This window comes from Camarhynchus parvulus, chromosome 2, assembly GCF_901933205.1.
Source record: "Camarhynchus parvulus chromosome 2, STF_HiC, whole genome shotgun sequence".
In the NCBI taxonomy this organism is placed as follows: domain Eukaryota; kingdom Metazoa; phylum Chordata; class Aves; order Passeriformes; family Thraupidae; genus Camarhynchus; species Camarhynchus parvulus.
In genome coordinates, this window is record NC_044572.1 from 11,592,325 (window position 1) to 11,609,213 (window position 16,889).

Sequence of the window (16,889 nt, forward strand, 5' to 3'; positions counted from 1 at the left end):
CAAAAACAAGAAAACCACCATATAAAACTTCCTCTATTTAATTGCAATGTTCTAAGCAAAAAAATCACAAGCAACAGAACCAAATCAGGAAAATAACCATGACCCTCTCCCCACAGGATCCAACCCCAAAACTTTGGATGATCTATTTTTTTCCCTGTATCAAGAACAGGTCTTGTCAATATACAGATTTAGATACATATACCTCAGATATCCCAGTGAAGCTATTTATAATTTTTCCTTTCCTGGAAACTTTTATTAACTAGTTATGAATATTTTAGATGGAATATTGTCCTTATTTGACACAGACATGGATTCTTACCAAACATTTGCAGTTCTATTTCTGGAACTAAATTAGGATTGTGTGTACATTACTAAAGCAAGACTCTAAAGCCAACAGGGTTCTTATTTTTACTTGTTCACACAACCAACGATGAATACAGAAAGCCAGCAAATAAAAAATAAATTACCATTTCCAGTTCTCCTCCCCAGAGGTGCCTTCACCCTTCCATTGGAGAGCAGCTGCACATGCAATTAATTCAACACTGATCCTTGTGGGTCCCTTAACTCAGAAAATTCTGTGATTTTGTGAAGTAAATTTGAGGGGTGGGATCTCCAGCACAGAGAGAAATGAGCTCTTGGGGGTAGGAGCAGAGGCCTAGTGGTGCAGATTTAATAGCTACAAATGGAGAAAAATCACTACTCTGCTAGCAACTCATGCATTTTAGTTTTCTGCCCTCATTCATGCATCCTCTTTGGCTGCATCACATGCCTGGTGAGGTGTGTGTGCTGCTACACACAATGGGATCAAAGTTTTCCAGTGGGGGAGTTTCACAGGAAAAAGGTGCAAATGGGAATCTGGAGAAATGTCACTTTTCTGAAAACTGTAATTAAAAGAAAAAAATATTCCTGTCTGTTTGGACTACAGCCATGGGGCTGGTTCTGCAAGTTGACAGCCTAAGCACAAACTGGACTCTTTCTCCCCTGTGACTTGCCTGTCCTTCACCCAAAGCACAAAACCAAATATAACATTGTTTTGTACATTTGACCAAAAGTTTAATACCTAAGGCAGATGGAACTTGAATACAGTGCCAAGATTTAACAGTGGACCATGCTGATGAGGAGTTTAGTTTTCACTGTTACATAAGTTCCTTACAGAACTGGAGACAGCAACAGCAATTAAAGCATATTTGGATAAAAAATGCCTCTTACACAGGCAGAATGTGAGATGTAGGAACAGGACTTTGCTTCTTTAACAAGAGCTTCCACTAGTCATTTAGGGCTCCCTTTGAACTAAAGGAAATGGCTGCAGGTATAATTACATCCTCTTTCATTTAATTACCATTGAAATTCAGAGAAGATGATAGCAAGTAATTGAGTAGTTATCAATTACTACATTAACACACTTGTGACCAGTAGGATCTCACAGATAACTCTAAATTTGAAGAGTTAGGTTTCAACAGCTATTCAGCCATAAAGAAGTATTTAAAATTGCTGAAATGTGTTCTTCTTGCACCAGTGAGATTCATAACAATAACCTGAAAGTGTTAAAGTGCAAAATTAATTTGTAGATTGAATTTCAAAATCAGGCAGAACTGTCAATGGTCAAGTGGTAAAACAGACGTATTTGCTCCCTTGCCATTACAGGTTAACCTTCTCAATTACACGCAGAGCACACAAAGAAAGAGAACTGCAAATATTGCAGTGGTCCTTTCTTTCCAAAGAATGACTTTAAAAGTGAGGACAAAGCTTCCTGATCAAAGCAGAAGGATTTGATTTTGTGTTTCCAATGCTAAGACTTCCTCTTGACAACGCCACTTGAGAACAAGCATATTTAGTATGAGAGAGAAACGAGTTTGTGGCTGTGAAAACTTGAAACTAACTCAACCCAAATTTGCAGGGCAAATTCAAACTTACTTCCAGTTTGCAGCACTGTGAGTGCCAGCCAGTGCAACACTTTCTGGGACATGGGTCCTTTTACTTTGTGCTTGAGGACCTTCCAAATCACCTCTCTCCTTTCCATGATGGGGCTGCAAGTGGGAAGAGAATATGGGAGTTTCACATCCTTCTGATAAGGGTGATTCAGTTCTATAACAATTTTCATCTGGACAGGAAAAGGAAGTGTAAGGAATAGGGATGCCAGATCCTGATCCATGCAAGGAAATTCATGAATGCATCTTAAATGTATTAATAATGTTAAGACAGATTTTATATAATGACAGAAGGTCTTTGAAAATAGCATAAAAAATAAACTAAAAGTTCTTGTCACAAGGTGTGTGTCAAATGTCAAGTTATTAATGGGCATGCATGAAAAACATCTCTGAAGAGCTGTGCAACCTGAAGGTAGAAACAGCTTCCTTGAGAGGTTATCATCTTGGGGATTCAGTCCCAGATCAGTCCAGATTCACAGCCTCATGCCTGTGTGTTTAAGCACCAAAGACATCCTCAGATCTCAGCCTTCTGTGGACCACTGCACTGTGAGAAATCTCTCAATTCCTGCATTTGCAGAACAAGACAAACAGGCAGTAGCACCATCACTCACAGGTGTGCTGTAGTGCCTGTGGGACTGCAGATAGCCACGGAGTTAGATACACAGCTGTCAGTAAACCCTTGTGTAAAAATGTATTAACACAATTTTATTCTGAATATTTACTATCATTATTATTGGAAATTATTATTACAAAAAATATTGGTTCCCAAAAGACTGAGGCCCTGGGGGTTTGGTAAAGCCAGCACTAACAATGACAATGATTATCTGACCTGTGTGAAACACAAGTTATGCTGTAAATTCAGGTGTGACACTGACAAAAGCACACAGGACAAAGATGTTGCCTTGCACTTTGCTGACCTGACCCTTGCTTTACTGAGTCACCCTTCTCCCTTATCCCTGTGGGCTGGGAGGGATCAGCCCTGCTCTCTGGGTCTGGTCAGGGCTGCTGGATGTGCTCTGCCCCTCTTGTCTGGGTACTGTGAGAGAGCATCCCTGTTTGGTGAGGGCACTGCCCTGCTGTCACCTCCATCCCAGCTCATCTTCTTTTGTGGAGCAGTCTAGTCTTGCTGCTCCCTGATGAAAAAAGACATCAAGCACCCGCTCTTGCTGCCTGTGGATGTGTAAATCAATTTTTACAAATGTAATTGTGGTGCATAAGCAGTGGGTACTTTCTCCTGGGCATGTGAAACTCAAAGGAACCACATGTAAGGGCAGAACCCTTTGCACTGTGACATCCTCCCTGGTTAGGCTGCTAATCAAATGAATTTTTAAATAATCTTTCTGACTGGCCTGAAATGTTGAAGTATAAGGACAATAGCTCCTATCCCTTACAGAATGCTTTTCGTTTTTAAAGATATTTAATAACTTTAACAACTGAAACTACTCCCCCAGGTACCCTTGTAACAATTAATCCTTTATACTTCTATTGTGTCTGCCACCTGATGTTCTCAAAGTATTTTATGTACTTAATGGATAAAGCCTCATGCAGTTTCTGTGTATGAAGCCTTACAGGGCCAACTGAGTTTTAGAGCACAAACAACTTTAGAAAAAATCAGCAGTGTCTTCCTTGCACAGCAAAGGGAAATAAGGGTGATCTTCATGTATCTTTACTGAGATATGAAACTTTACAACTTTCAGGAGTTGAATCATATGGGGTTTTTTTTGTTTGTTTGGTTGGTTGGTTTTTGGGTTTTTTTGTTTTGTTTTTGCAAGAGGACAAGTTGAAGTGCAGAATGATGAAACAAATAGCTAATACCTGAAAATGGGTTTCCCATTGATCCGTATGGCCTTGCCTGTGAGAATTGGGTCAGGAACACTGTTTCTGTCCTCATCAATGAGGTCTCAAAGGGCTGTGAGGGTGAAGAGTCTCTGTGCAACAGGACATTATGAAAAATCCCCGTATTCTCTCCCTCCATGATTTTTCCACCAATAAGATATTGGGAAAATTTCTTTAGCTCCTCCAACTTTCCCCAGTATTATAAATAATGCAATGAATGTGGAGTTCTGGCACATGTTGAAACACCTTTGATCAACACTAGTTTAAGAAAATTTCATATTAAATATGCTGTATGACATACACTTTGAGATTCAAAATGGCAAAATATAACTGTGATAAAAAAATTGCAAGGAATAGAAGCAAACATAGAGCACACAGGAAATCTCTAAAGCTGAAGACACAGCTGGCAGTGTGAAAACTGGAGTAGTGCCAGAAGTCTACCCTTCTCCTTTAAAACAATAAAACATTTGTCTTGGTGTGAGATATAATAGACCAAGCCCCAAACTACTGACTCTTCTAGGAGATGCTGTGCACCATGGTGATGCATCAGAGCCCCTGCTGATAACGTGGCAAGCCACACAGATTGTTTTGCTTGTGCAACCCAATGCTAAACCCTCACAACAAAAGGCTATAAACCCCTCTTCCATGCAGTTAAATTATTTAGAGTACTTCCCAGGCTTGATGCATTGCTGAGATGATACAACATGCCTCATTGCACTGTAACACTGTGTCAGCAGCACAGGTTGCCACCAGCTTTCTCCCTCACTTCCCAAGTACAGCACTGCAGCTCGGTCTCACTGTTTCCTTTTCATGAAATTGAGAAAAAAAGAAAGAAAAGAAAAGAAAAGAAAAGAAAGAGAAGAGAAGAGAAGAGAAGAGAAGAGAAGAGAAGAGAAGAGAAGAGAAGAGAAGAGAAGAGAAGAGAAGAGAAGAAAGAAAAGAAGAGAAGAAAAGAAAAGAAAAGAAAAGAAAAGAAAAGAAAAGAAAAGAAAAGAAAAGAAAAGAAAAGAAAAGAAAAGAAAAGAAAAGAAAAGAAAAGAAAAGAAAAGAAAAAGAAAAGAAAAGAAAAGAAAAGAAAAGAAAAGAAAAGAAAAGAAAGAAAAGAAAAGAAAAAGAAAAGAAAAGAAAAGAAAAGAAAAGAAAAGAAAAGAAAAGAAAAGAAAAGAAAAGAAAAGAAAAGAAAAGAAAAGAAAAGAAAAGAAAAGAAAAGAAAATTCACCAGGTGCACTGGAAGGAATGTTTCTTTCCTCTTTAGTATGCACAATAAAATTATTCAATTTTTTACGCAGGTGTCAACAAGTTCCTCTCAACATGCCAGCTATCAGAAACAAGTATGTAGCACAGCTGCTAGTTCACCCTTCACACAGAGCAAAAATGTAGGATAGGAGCAGTGCAAGATATTCAGTGCATTGCTAGGAGGAGAGGAATCAGGCCTATACTTCATTATATCCAGTTACATTCATCTGCCTCATGTCACGCTCTTCTCAGGTCCACTAGAATGTGCAAGTGAGAAAGGACACAGACAACTTTCAGACCTCAAACTTTGGCTCATAGCTGTGGCTTTTGTGCTATTTTTGCATAAGCCAACCTGCCTGGGAACCTGCAGAGCTGTAATCATTTCACAGGGGCTGGGAAGCAGCTGGGAGCTTTTCTCTTACTGCTTGATCTTATTTAGACAGACTGGTGGCAGAGGGGACACCAAGAGGGGCACCAGGAAGACCTGAGAGATGCTGCAAAGCTTGTGGCAACAGGGACCTCCCTCCTGCTTAGGTCTGAGCACAGGGAGATGTGACATTTTTGGGAGCACTGATTAAGGAAGGCAGTCATTACAAGCATGTGAATAATCAGTGTGACTGCATTTAAATAAGGCAAAGGAAAAAGTGAAATTATAATTACACCAGTAAGAGTCATCAGTTGATAGCACTACCACAAGCCCTTGTTCTTTGAAAAGCCAGTTAATAAAGCTTGAGGGAGGGTGAGTTTTAATGATTTTATCTTAAATAGTGGCACTGGCCAAACACTTGAAGCTAAGAAGGTGCTCAAGCATCCTGCTGAGTAAGGCTTTGAATCACCAATTCCTCTGGTTGACTAACTGGGACGTGATCCAGCCACAGCAATCTAACAAGCTTTTGATGGCCTAACGTCTGAGAAATTAATTCCTCTGATGTCCAGCCTCACAACTGGCCATGCCTGCTTGCTGGGCACAAAAAGACCTCCAGTACTGGCAGAGGCCTCCCAGAGTACCTAACAGAGAAGGCAAGCAGGTGCACACAGTTTGTTGGAGAGTCAGCCATCAAAGTCTATTCATGTCAGCGAGAACAGGTATGGATAATACCGGCACATGTATATACCAAGGATATTTTGACAGTTCTGAGCGCCCTTTAACCCAAAGTCAGGGAAGTCTCAAGGAATTCAAATGCCTTCTTTGCATTTGGCTTTTTTAAGTGTGGAATTCCTCTTATGCTACAGTGAAATTATATTCTCTTCTAGTTTTGCCCTCTGCCAAATATATATTTATTTCCATTGAGAAATTTTCAAGTGTTTTTGTAAGCCTGAGTGAACTATTCCTTCTTTCTACCTGCCAAGATCAGGCATTAAAACCTAGGTCTTTGCTCTTCGCTTAAAAGATTTTTCATTTTACAAAGCCAAAATTAGACATATATTTACTGTTACTATTAGCAGGTCTGATATATCTGAGCATAAAGCTGAAAATATGTACCTAAGGACTGAGAATTCTCAAGCAATTTCATTTTGGTGTGATTAGTTGTTGAATAGTATAAATTAATTTATTTTATTCTGTGAGATTCCTTGTGACATAAAGGCAATGCTCAGTGACTTAGGGCAGACTTAGAAATCTGTTCTTAATTATGTTGGAAACATTGCAAATGCATTAATTAAGGAATAGCTTTATAATTTAAAGAAAGCATTTGACTTTATTAGCCTGGGGCATTAGAGGACATAAAAGATGTAGTGAAGTTATTCCCCTGCCTCCTTTTTTTGTCATGAGGAACTGAAATGTAACTCATATACTTCTAGCATGCATTTATCTCTTTTTCCTGACAAGCCTTTAAAGAAATGCTTGACCTAAATGTCTAAAACTTGGCTATAATTTTTAACTGAAAGACCAAAGAGGAGATATGTTCCTAAGATGCTATATCTTAATTTTTTTCAAGAAGGAAAAAGACCAAATCAACATGTGTTAAAAAAAGTTTCAAGAAAATCCAGATGAGAAAGTAGAAATGAGAAAATCTAATTGGATTACGAGGGTACAGATGCACTGCTGCACTGGAGGTCAGTGAGCAATGCTGAGAAGAGTTGAGAGCATGAGCTTACTGCCTGTTACTAACCAGTGCATACCACCGCAGAGGAATCTTACATGTGTGTGTGTGTGTACTCATGCTAAATTCTGGATCCAGGGTGCATCTTAGCTGAAGACAGCCTTGGGATTGGAGATAGAGTGGGGGTTGGAGATAAAGTGCAGGTCTGTGTTGGAAATAACTCTCCAGATGCCCCTGCTCATGGCTCCGACAGCCCTGACGTGCGCGACCCACAGACACAGCACCAAAGGCTGGCTGCAGATTGAACAGCCTCGTTACTCGCACCCTGCTGAGCAGGTTTTCCCATAGTTGGCATCTACTCACCATTAGGTTTTCCCATTTCCTCAGCAGCCACATTTTGATGGATCTATTTATCTAATTTCTGTTTTTCAAGCTGAGATGTCCTAGAAGTTATTGTCCTGTGGCTTTGCTGCTGGAGGTGGAGTTCATCCCTTGGTACACCACTTGTGCTGAGCTGTTTTCAGTTCCTCCCTCCTCCTCCTCCTCTCAATGTCATTGTGCTTTTTATACGCTCCAAATATTGCTACAACTTTGGAGCTCATTTTTTAATTTAAGTATTTAATGTGTCCATTCTGATTTGGTAATCTTTTATGGCAGAAATAAGTGCACTCAGTTAGATTGTTGGCGCATTTACAAGTTTTTCATGACTTCAGGATATTCCCTGGGAGTCGCAGGTTCAGGAAGTTGTTCCATTCAACCTCTCACACAAAACCAGAAAAAAAGGAGGCTTAGTTAATTATTTTGGCCCAATAATTTGTGACAGTTAAAAACAGGTGAAATAAACAGGTCTGATGAGTGAACCATATTGAAAGTCAAAAAAAGCACTTTACCTTGGAATCCTATTTCCTTTGGTTTATCATCTAGCCTTTTTTTTCCTTAAAAATATAGATGAGTCACCATAAACAGAAATCTACTTTAAAACATTATTTGCTATCAATAAATACATATATTTGTTTGCAACACATATCATTATTATAATTATATATGATTATGCTTTTTTTTCATTGTCACATACAGCATTTTAAATTAACAAATGAAATTACCTTAAATGGGAATGTCTGCCTCTGGATTCAATATTTATCGCATTTCTGAAGTGTGTCTTTAACTGAAATGCACACAAAGAACATATTAACTTCTGTGTTTGTCATTGAAGGGATATCTTCCATTCAGCATTCAAGCAAATTGCATAGGATTGATCATTAAATCATTCTCCAATGTCAAATTCATGTACTTTACATGAACCTCTTATTGTGAGCTAACCTTTATTACAAAAAAAAAGGTTTTTTAACCTGAACCACCTAAAATATTTAGGGTTGATGTCACTTTAGATTTGATTGTTTGCTTTGAAGATTTTTAAAATATTTTCAGGGGGTTTGAAGGGGAAGGGGGATTTGGTGGTTTTTTTCGGTAGTGGTAGTATTTTCTTCTAGAAAAAGTGACCGAGTAAAGTTAAAACTAGTATGTCTGTAGGAATAAAAATATGAAGTGTATTATCTGCAATCTGCTGTGCACTATTAAACTAAACCCTTTTTTAATTTCTTGTGTTTTATCCCAACATGTTTCAGATAAGAGTTATTTACATTTATAACCAAAGACCAAGTCATTGAGCATTTTACACTTTCATGCATTCATTGCATGCCAAATTTCAGCTCATATCAGAGCAAGCAATGTTCTAATTTTAAAACTGGAGTTTAAAATCTTAATAATGCTTAAAAGAATTTCAGCAAACTACCAAATAAAGACAAATAATTTCACATTGCCATCTTTATCAATTCAGTAGAAATTTTAAAAATACAGTTGATAAGGCCTTTCATGCTGTACAAAAGTAATTCTAATATCTAGAAAGCTTTTAAAGATACTTTCAACTTTATGGTTTAAACATATACATCCTTTGGGAATACATCCATATTTCAGAGATGGCTGAATGAGCCACATCCTGCAGTTCTGAAGCTCTTTGAGGAAAGGTAATTGAAAGTTTTTGAGACTCAGTCTAAAAAATTAAATTAAGACCTATATATTACTCATTTTGCAATATTATGAGAAAATAAGGTGGACAAATAGTTGGGAGCAAATTTGTGCACATTTTAATACAGACTAAATAATATCTCCTACCTTGGATTTAGCATTTACAAATGATGAGACATTTTTAAAATTCAGAGAAATCTGTTTCAAACACTTTTTATTTTTTAAATATTCCTAATGCAATTTGTCTTTTGCCTAAAAACACTAAAAGAGAAAACAATCAGTTGTTATTATTTCAACAGTGCAGAAAACAACAACTAATGTAGACTACTTATTGCTATATCTATGATATGAGGTGTTGGCAACTCTAGGAAAAAGATACTTTTTTTCAGAAAAGACTTCAATTTAATTTTAATCTATTTTAATTGCTAAATTTTGCTCAGAAGGTGTTTGATTGGTTCAGTCTTTTTTTTACACATGATGGAAATAAGAAAGGGAATGTTCCACATTGGGCAGGAAACACATCCACAAAAATAACAAGTCAAGATCCTTGCAATAAAGGACAAGGGATTACCCTGTAAATTCCATGTGATCAGAGAATCTCAGAGAGCTGAAAGAACGTGTCTTTCTGTGAGAAATTTGTTTGAATGGAACATGGCATCTCCTTTTTACATAGGCGATTGTCCACAACAGAGATATAGAGAAGAAAAGATTTTCCATTCCAACAAGATGATTCAAAATATCTCTACGCTTCCATAATAACTGATGCTATCAAAGTACATTGTTTGCTTTCTTTACTGAAGATCAGCATCCAAATCATACAGATAAAATAGACATACAAACAATATGCTGGGATATACTTACAGTAGCTACTCTTTCTGATCAGATTTAAGCATTCCACCTTGACCTGGGGTGTCACATATCATGGGTAAAGACTTAAGTAGGTGAAAATGGTGGAAACGAGAAGCAAAGAATTAGATTTAAAATAAGCCTATAAGGTCAGATATCTTTTTGGTATATTATTGTTTGGGACATCATACAAGGTTAACTATTTCAGTGTTCAATAATTTTAGAGTTACAACAAGTAAGATGAAAGGAAATATACAAAACCAGTATATTTTTACAAGAAACTTTATAACATTCCACATATTTTTTCCAGCTATCAGTGCAATATACCATATCATAATTAAAAGAAACTAGTCAAGACAAGATTAAGGACAAACACAAGAAGGAGAAGGGAGAGAGATTCTGATCAGATCAACTTGAAATAAAATTATATATATTTATGTATTTTAAAAATCAATTTACTTTTATTTTAAAATCACAGATAAATATCTGCACACACATATGAATAATGCCCCCAAACCAACAGAAAGCATTCAAACCAAATTTAGTTTCTGTTAGAGTAGAAAGTTTTGGCAATCCAGGTGTAGGCAAGTGGGAGCTAGATGTGTTTTCTTTTTAAATCCAAGGAAGTACATAACTCCAGCTGAAGGAGGTGAACTGGTAGGCACTGCAGTGGCCAACCAATTAACATAATTTTTCCTTAAGGTTATTTACTGCTTATTTCAGTACATACACTGTCTGAAATATATGTAAATGCAGCTGAGAGTCACTAGGGACTGTTTTGTTAGAAGTGATAATCAACCTGAGCATTACAAACATGCTGCAGGCTAAACAAGCTGGCCTATGGCACTACAAGAGGCACTTTTCTTTGAAAATCCTCATATCGTTGCCAATACGTCTATGCCACAGAAATGAAGCAGAAGAAGGGTACAATCAAGCCAAGCTGAGCATGTAAAGAATCATATGGGACAGGGGCATAGCAGCCACTTCTGTATAGAGAACTTCTGCGCTCCAGCCAGGTGTTTTACTGACAACACTTTCAGAGGTTGCATGAATATTTCGGCGCAAAATGAGTCCGAGTTACAAATGAATGAGTCCCTTTTTCAAAGCCACTTAGATATGCTATTACAGCTAACAACATTCTCCCTTTCAGACACAGCTATTTTATTTGGATGAGACAGAATGCCTTATTCAGCTCAGGAAAAAATCCCTATTAAAAATGTATTGGGATGCAAGGAAATTTGTGTAAGCATTTGTAACAAAAGACACTTAAACGTAGAGAGACTCTCAAATGAAAATACCACAGATCAACAAATATAAGACAAGTTAATGATATCTACAGAGCAGTATTGTCTGAAGTTGCAAGCCTTTTCTTGTCTGAATAGTTTGCTTGTGCCATATCCATAGTCCATCAAATATCTTTTGTCCCCATAAGAAAACAAACAAAAAAATGTCTCTGCCTCTTTAATGCATTAAGTTGAATGTTTCAGCTGAAAGTCTGGAACTAAAATCTTGAGCTATGATAAGATTTGCCCCTCCAAAGGCAGATGTTAAGACAGTAGACTTCTGCTTTTTAGTGTATATTGCAACTGTTGTCTGTATTTCCTGGACAGAGCAGTAATCTTGGCCTGCTGCATTCACAAATATTTTTGTCTTGGACACACCAGATGCAATATTTTACACATGAAATTAAATTTTAGCACTGTTATGGTAGAATCTATTTTTAAGAATATCATGTCATATGATTATCCAGCTCAAACAGATGTGTAAATAAAGGAAACTGGCCCTGATTAAGAAATTCAGAAGCCATCTGTCAATCAACTTTTCTGCATTATTTCTTTCATGCAATTTATTTGCATGATGTATTTGATAAAATATTTTAGATACCTTCAAAATTTTTTCCTGACTTACATTTTTATGACCTATATATTCGTTAGGTGACTACACTTTGAAGGTGTTTTCTATAAATTAGGAGTTAGTCTACGTGTCTTAATGGAACATATCAGCTAAATTAGAAAGTGAAGTCTGTAAGTCCATAATGTGGCTTTTTCTCTATTAGTACTTTCATTTATAAAGTCTGTTGAAGGAAACCCAAAGTTTCATTGCCCTGAAAACGTGAGATTTTATTAGTAAGCAAAAAGAAATCAAGTTGCTATGATGTTATCTCCAAGAAACAAGTGTAATAAAAAGATTATTTTTACTGTAAGCCTAAACCATTAGTGCAGATTTGCCTCCTTTTCCTGATGTAAAATACCAAAAATGTGATTCCAGAACCTTGTCCCTGCTAAACCCAGCAGTAACTATTGAGGCTTTACCTGTGCAGGTCCGACAGCAAGTTGTTTTCTATTGTTATTTTTGGTGTGGTCATTATAGATAAACTTGGGACGGGTGATTAGGGGCAAAATTCTCAATCTCAAATACAGAAATATGGACGATTGGAGGTTGTCTAAGTTCTGTCATTTTCTTACAGTATTATGTTGTAACACGGCTTCTCCCTGTTTAACCTTCCAGTTTTGTTTTTGCATTTCGAACCTGGCTAATTAAAGGATTTCTCTTCTTTGTGACACTGGACTCTCATGTCACACTTTAATTACAAGGACTATGTAGTGCTCTATTAACTGTGGATTTTTGCTTCTTAGATTTGTGTGTTAATTGGTAATATCAGCATTCAACTTTTCCTTTTTTTCCAAAAATATTCTTCATTATAGTAATTAGCCATGTATCCATGACAGCCAAAATTAACCACTTATGAATTTATTTCTTCAGCCAACATCTGTGAAGGTCTTCTATTTCCATTCCTGCTTATGCTGTAATAATGAAGAATAAAAAAATACATGCCATGAAAATAACTTAACTTTTGAGAGGAAGCGTCTTCTGAAATACTCATGCATCTCGCTTTTAAAATACTCAGATCAGTTAGGTGTTTGATTTTGTTTTGGTTTTAATTATAGCAGTTATTTTACATTTTTAATTTTATTTGAATCACATTACTAAGCTTTTCTTTCCAGCTATTACATACCTACATTATAATCCCTGTATGCGTATTAAGCCACTCATATTCATATAATTTTGAAAACTGTTGTCAAAGATGAAATAAAAAATTGTAATAAAAGCAAGAATAGGCAACAGAATACTGAATAAACACATACAATTACATAATTTCTCTTCCACAGTATTGGTATTTTGAACTGGGAAGCTTTTCTTGTAGTCTTGTAGTTTGCAATCTCTGTCCAATGTAGTTTGCTTTCTTCCGGCCACAGACCCTATCTTTGAAAGAAGGTAATTTTCCTTAATTGTATCCACAATGTTTGTTTCATGGAAATTCCTTGGGGCAGGATACACTTTCCTTGTGCTTATACATACTTTTCCACAGTGTTTAGTATAATGTAGCCTAGTATAATGCAGTACAATGCCATTCTCTTGGTGGTCTCATCACTTGTAATGAGCTTGAAATTCACCTTTCACTAACTGCTGCTTCAAGTTTAAGAAGCTGGTCACTTGTATTAACAATAGAAAACATAGAAAAGGATATAACATGATGGACAATGTGTGTCTAGGTATTTTCTGTGGGGTAAATTGCTCATTCAGAGCAAGATAATTTGAAAAAATTGACATTGGTAACTAAGAAGCCCTTTACAAGGCTATTTTTATTGTTGTTGTTGTTTTAAAAGGCACACTTAGTCCTCTGGCTGGAGAGAGCTGGGTTTGTAATCCACCTGTGGAAAGGTCAGATGTTGCACATGTAGCTCAAAATATGACTGCAAGATGCTCAGAAATTGCAATAATACACTTGAACAGAGCAAAGCTGAACTTGGAAAATACATGCAATAGTTACTGACTGGATGTTCAGTGGTACTCAAATTGCTGATTTTCTTTACTTCAATGGAGGAGAATAAAATTCTTGAGAAGAAACATAACTGCTGACTAGAGTTTTCTTTGTAATATGTACTAAAATGTTACATAATCTCAGTGGAAACTCAGTTTTCTGTACCTTTCAACATGACTAATTTTTCTTTTTTTGATTGAGTTTTCTTTTTTAAATCTAACAAGCAGTCTTCCTAATACATTCATATTGTGAAAAAAAAAAAGAAATTATTTTCTAAGCACCCACAATATTCTTGCAAGGCTTTCTGTGAGCACTGCTTTTCTGCCAACTCCCAAACAACTTTTATTCACAAAGTCTATTACTCTGAGTTATTAACAAGAAATTTTACTGCCAAAACCTGATGACAATCAAGTTTTTAGACCAGAGTTTCCCTCTGGGGTACAAAACTACAAGCAGCTTTGGGCAAGCTATCCATGACTCTGATTATCTAAGCAGGAACAGTCAAAGGATCATAATTTGGTGGTAGCATACTATATAAAACAAAATAATTTTAAATTTTGTATATCAATTTCAAATCCATGGCTCCAATGATACTTGCAAAGAGTAGAGAAATATAAGAAGAGGAAAAATAACAAGGGAACTCAGCGCTGCCTGGTAGAAAGGATAAAGGGTGATGGAGATGCAAAGCCCATATGCTAAAGGCCATGAAACCAAAAAATATGGCATATTTATACATTTACTATTCTCCTGGAAAAAGAAGGTTGTATCTGATTCTCTACAAGTTAAGTAATATGAAATATCAAACTACATTTTCTTTATATGCTTATTTTACTTTTGTCCTTGAATTGGATATAGTGTGGATGTGATTATCATGCGCCCAGTTCTGTTTCCTTTAATTGAATACAAATGAACATCCTCAACCATGAAAATATTTGCTTCTCTGGAGTAGCAGCAAGGCTAGAAGTAGGTATAACCTAACAGTCTGACTAATATATATATATATATATTTATGTGTGTGTGTGTGTGCTTGTACATATATATTCAAATCAGCATTCCAAGGGCAGCTGTTGCTATTAAGGACATTTCACTTACAAGCACAATATTAAATTAGATTAGCTTACAGAACCCATAAACATGTTATGTCGGTGTGTTATAACAAAGATAATAGAAGCAATAACAAATAGAATTTAGAATCACATTTTAATTAGTCATATGAACAGTTTAACACAGAAATACTGACAAAGCAGAACTAACAGTGTAATGAAGCTGCTTAAAGGTGTAGATAGGAGCCAGCCTTGCAATACAAATGCAGTATTTAATAAGAATTTTTACTTAAAATGATTTCACTAAATCACTGTAACTAAAAAAGGTCAAATGAGAAGAATGCCCTGGTTGACTTTACCCAGGGGAACAAAGACATTATTTTCCTCACTACGAAACTTCTTATGGAAAAAAATGCAATTTATGCATAAAATTATTCATATATTTGTTGCAATATCTGATTTAGAGTTCAAATGAAGAGAAGTCATTGAGAGGTGTTATGTTTATCTCATCTAGAAAATTTCTTTATTTTTGAATTTGAATGGCATTAATGATTTATCTGTGTAACCATTTCAACTCTTTTAGAAATGGTCACCTGTTAACTGTATTTTTCTATCTAAATTGTTGCTATATAGTCAATGTCCAGACAAAATTCAGCAAATAATGCGTTGACACATTTTGTTCTTATCACTAAACAAAGTAATGAAATGGAAGGACTCAGAATTTTGTAAAACACTGATTGTGGAACACCCACATGTATATTGTCCAAATGATCCAGTCAGATGAAATTTAAATTAATTTATTGATATTTTAAATGTCTCCTGAAACAGCAATATTTTTGCAGCATACTGGGTGATGTGGTACATAGCCATAAGTGTATGAAACAGAAGGAAATTAATATATAAATGAAATAACAAAAAAAAAGTAACCTTTTTCATTAATTAATGTAGCTGAGTTTTATGTAATACTGATTAGCATATGTCTAAATCCATCATCCTCACTAAGGGAGTCATATAAATAAAATGTAAGGATAAAAATAATAAAGAAAAAATGAATCTATTCAAAGTAATAACTTATAAAATGTAGTGACTCTATATTTTTAACACACCTAGAGGGAACCCCAGCTACCCCACTGGGCATTGCCAAATGCATTTTAAGGTAGAAAATGTTACTATTCCCTTTGAACAGATGAGTCACTGGGGGAAAACTCCTCAGTGATTTGCTCAGGATTATATAGATAGAAGTTGCACAACAAGGAAACCCAAAGCTGATACTTTAACCTCTAAAACTGCCTTTCCTTTAACAACCTATAATAATAAAAATAATTTTTTCAAAAACTGAGGAAATGCATATCTAAATGAGCAGCAGACAAGAGGTGAACTGAGCATGACTTTCAAAGAAGTGGGTGTTTCTTTTTAAGTAAATTCTGCAGTAAAAAAATGGCAGGTGAAATGTACTTTGAAAACATAGGCTAAGAGGGATTTTAAATAGTCAAAGGCTCAATAATATGTTATTAGAACCCATTGTCACAATACAGCATTCAGACCAAGAGCTTAGCAGGAATTAAAAAAGGATTAAACCTTTATAAGGATAATGAGAACATCCATAGTTACTTTAGATAGGATATAAAATAATATTCATAGAAAAAGAAATGCAGGCATTCCTTGAGGCATAAATGAACCAACAGTTTAGGAAGGTAGGTAAAAACCATCACCAATAACAAAATTACTGTGCAGATTGCAACTTCCTTAGAAGAAACTTAGAAGAGGGTTCCATTAGATATAGAAAAACATTCAGAAGGTCCCTTTGTAATTTATAGATATTTTAATTTCCTATGTGACCAATTGAGAAGACAAAAGTAAAACTTCCAGAATCATCCAGAATACAGCAAAATTCATCCATTTCAGGTTGGACAGAACAGCTTGTACTCCCTCTTCATCCACACACTCACTTTCCTTAAGTAGGCAGGCCATGCCACACAATATTTGACTCTGGATGTAATCTGGGCCCCATATGCTGCCTCTGCAATCCTAAGGAATAATTATTTTGTGTGTATATACACATTTGGGTGTTTTTCACTTCTAAGCACCTGAACAAGTAAGTATACATATT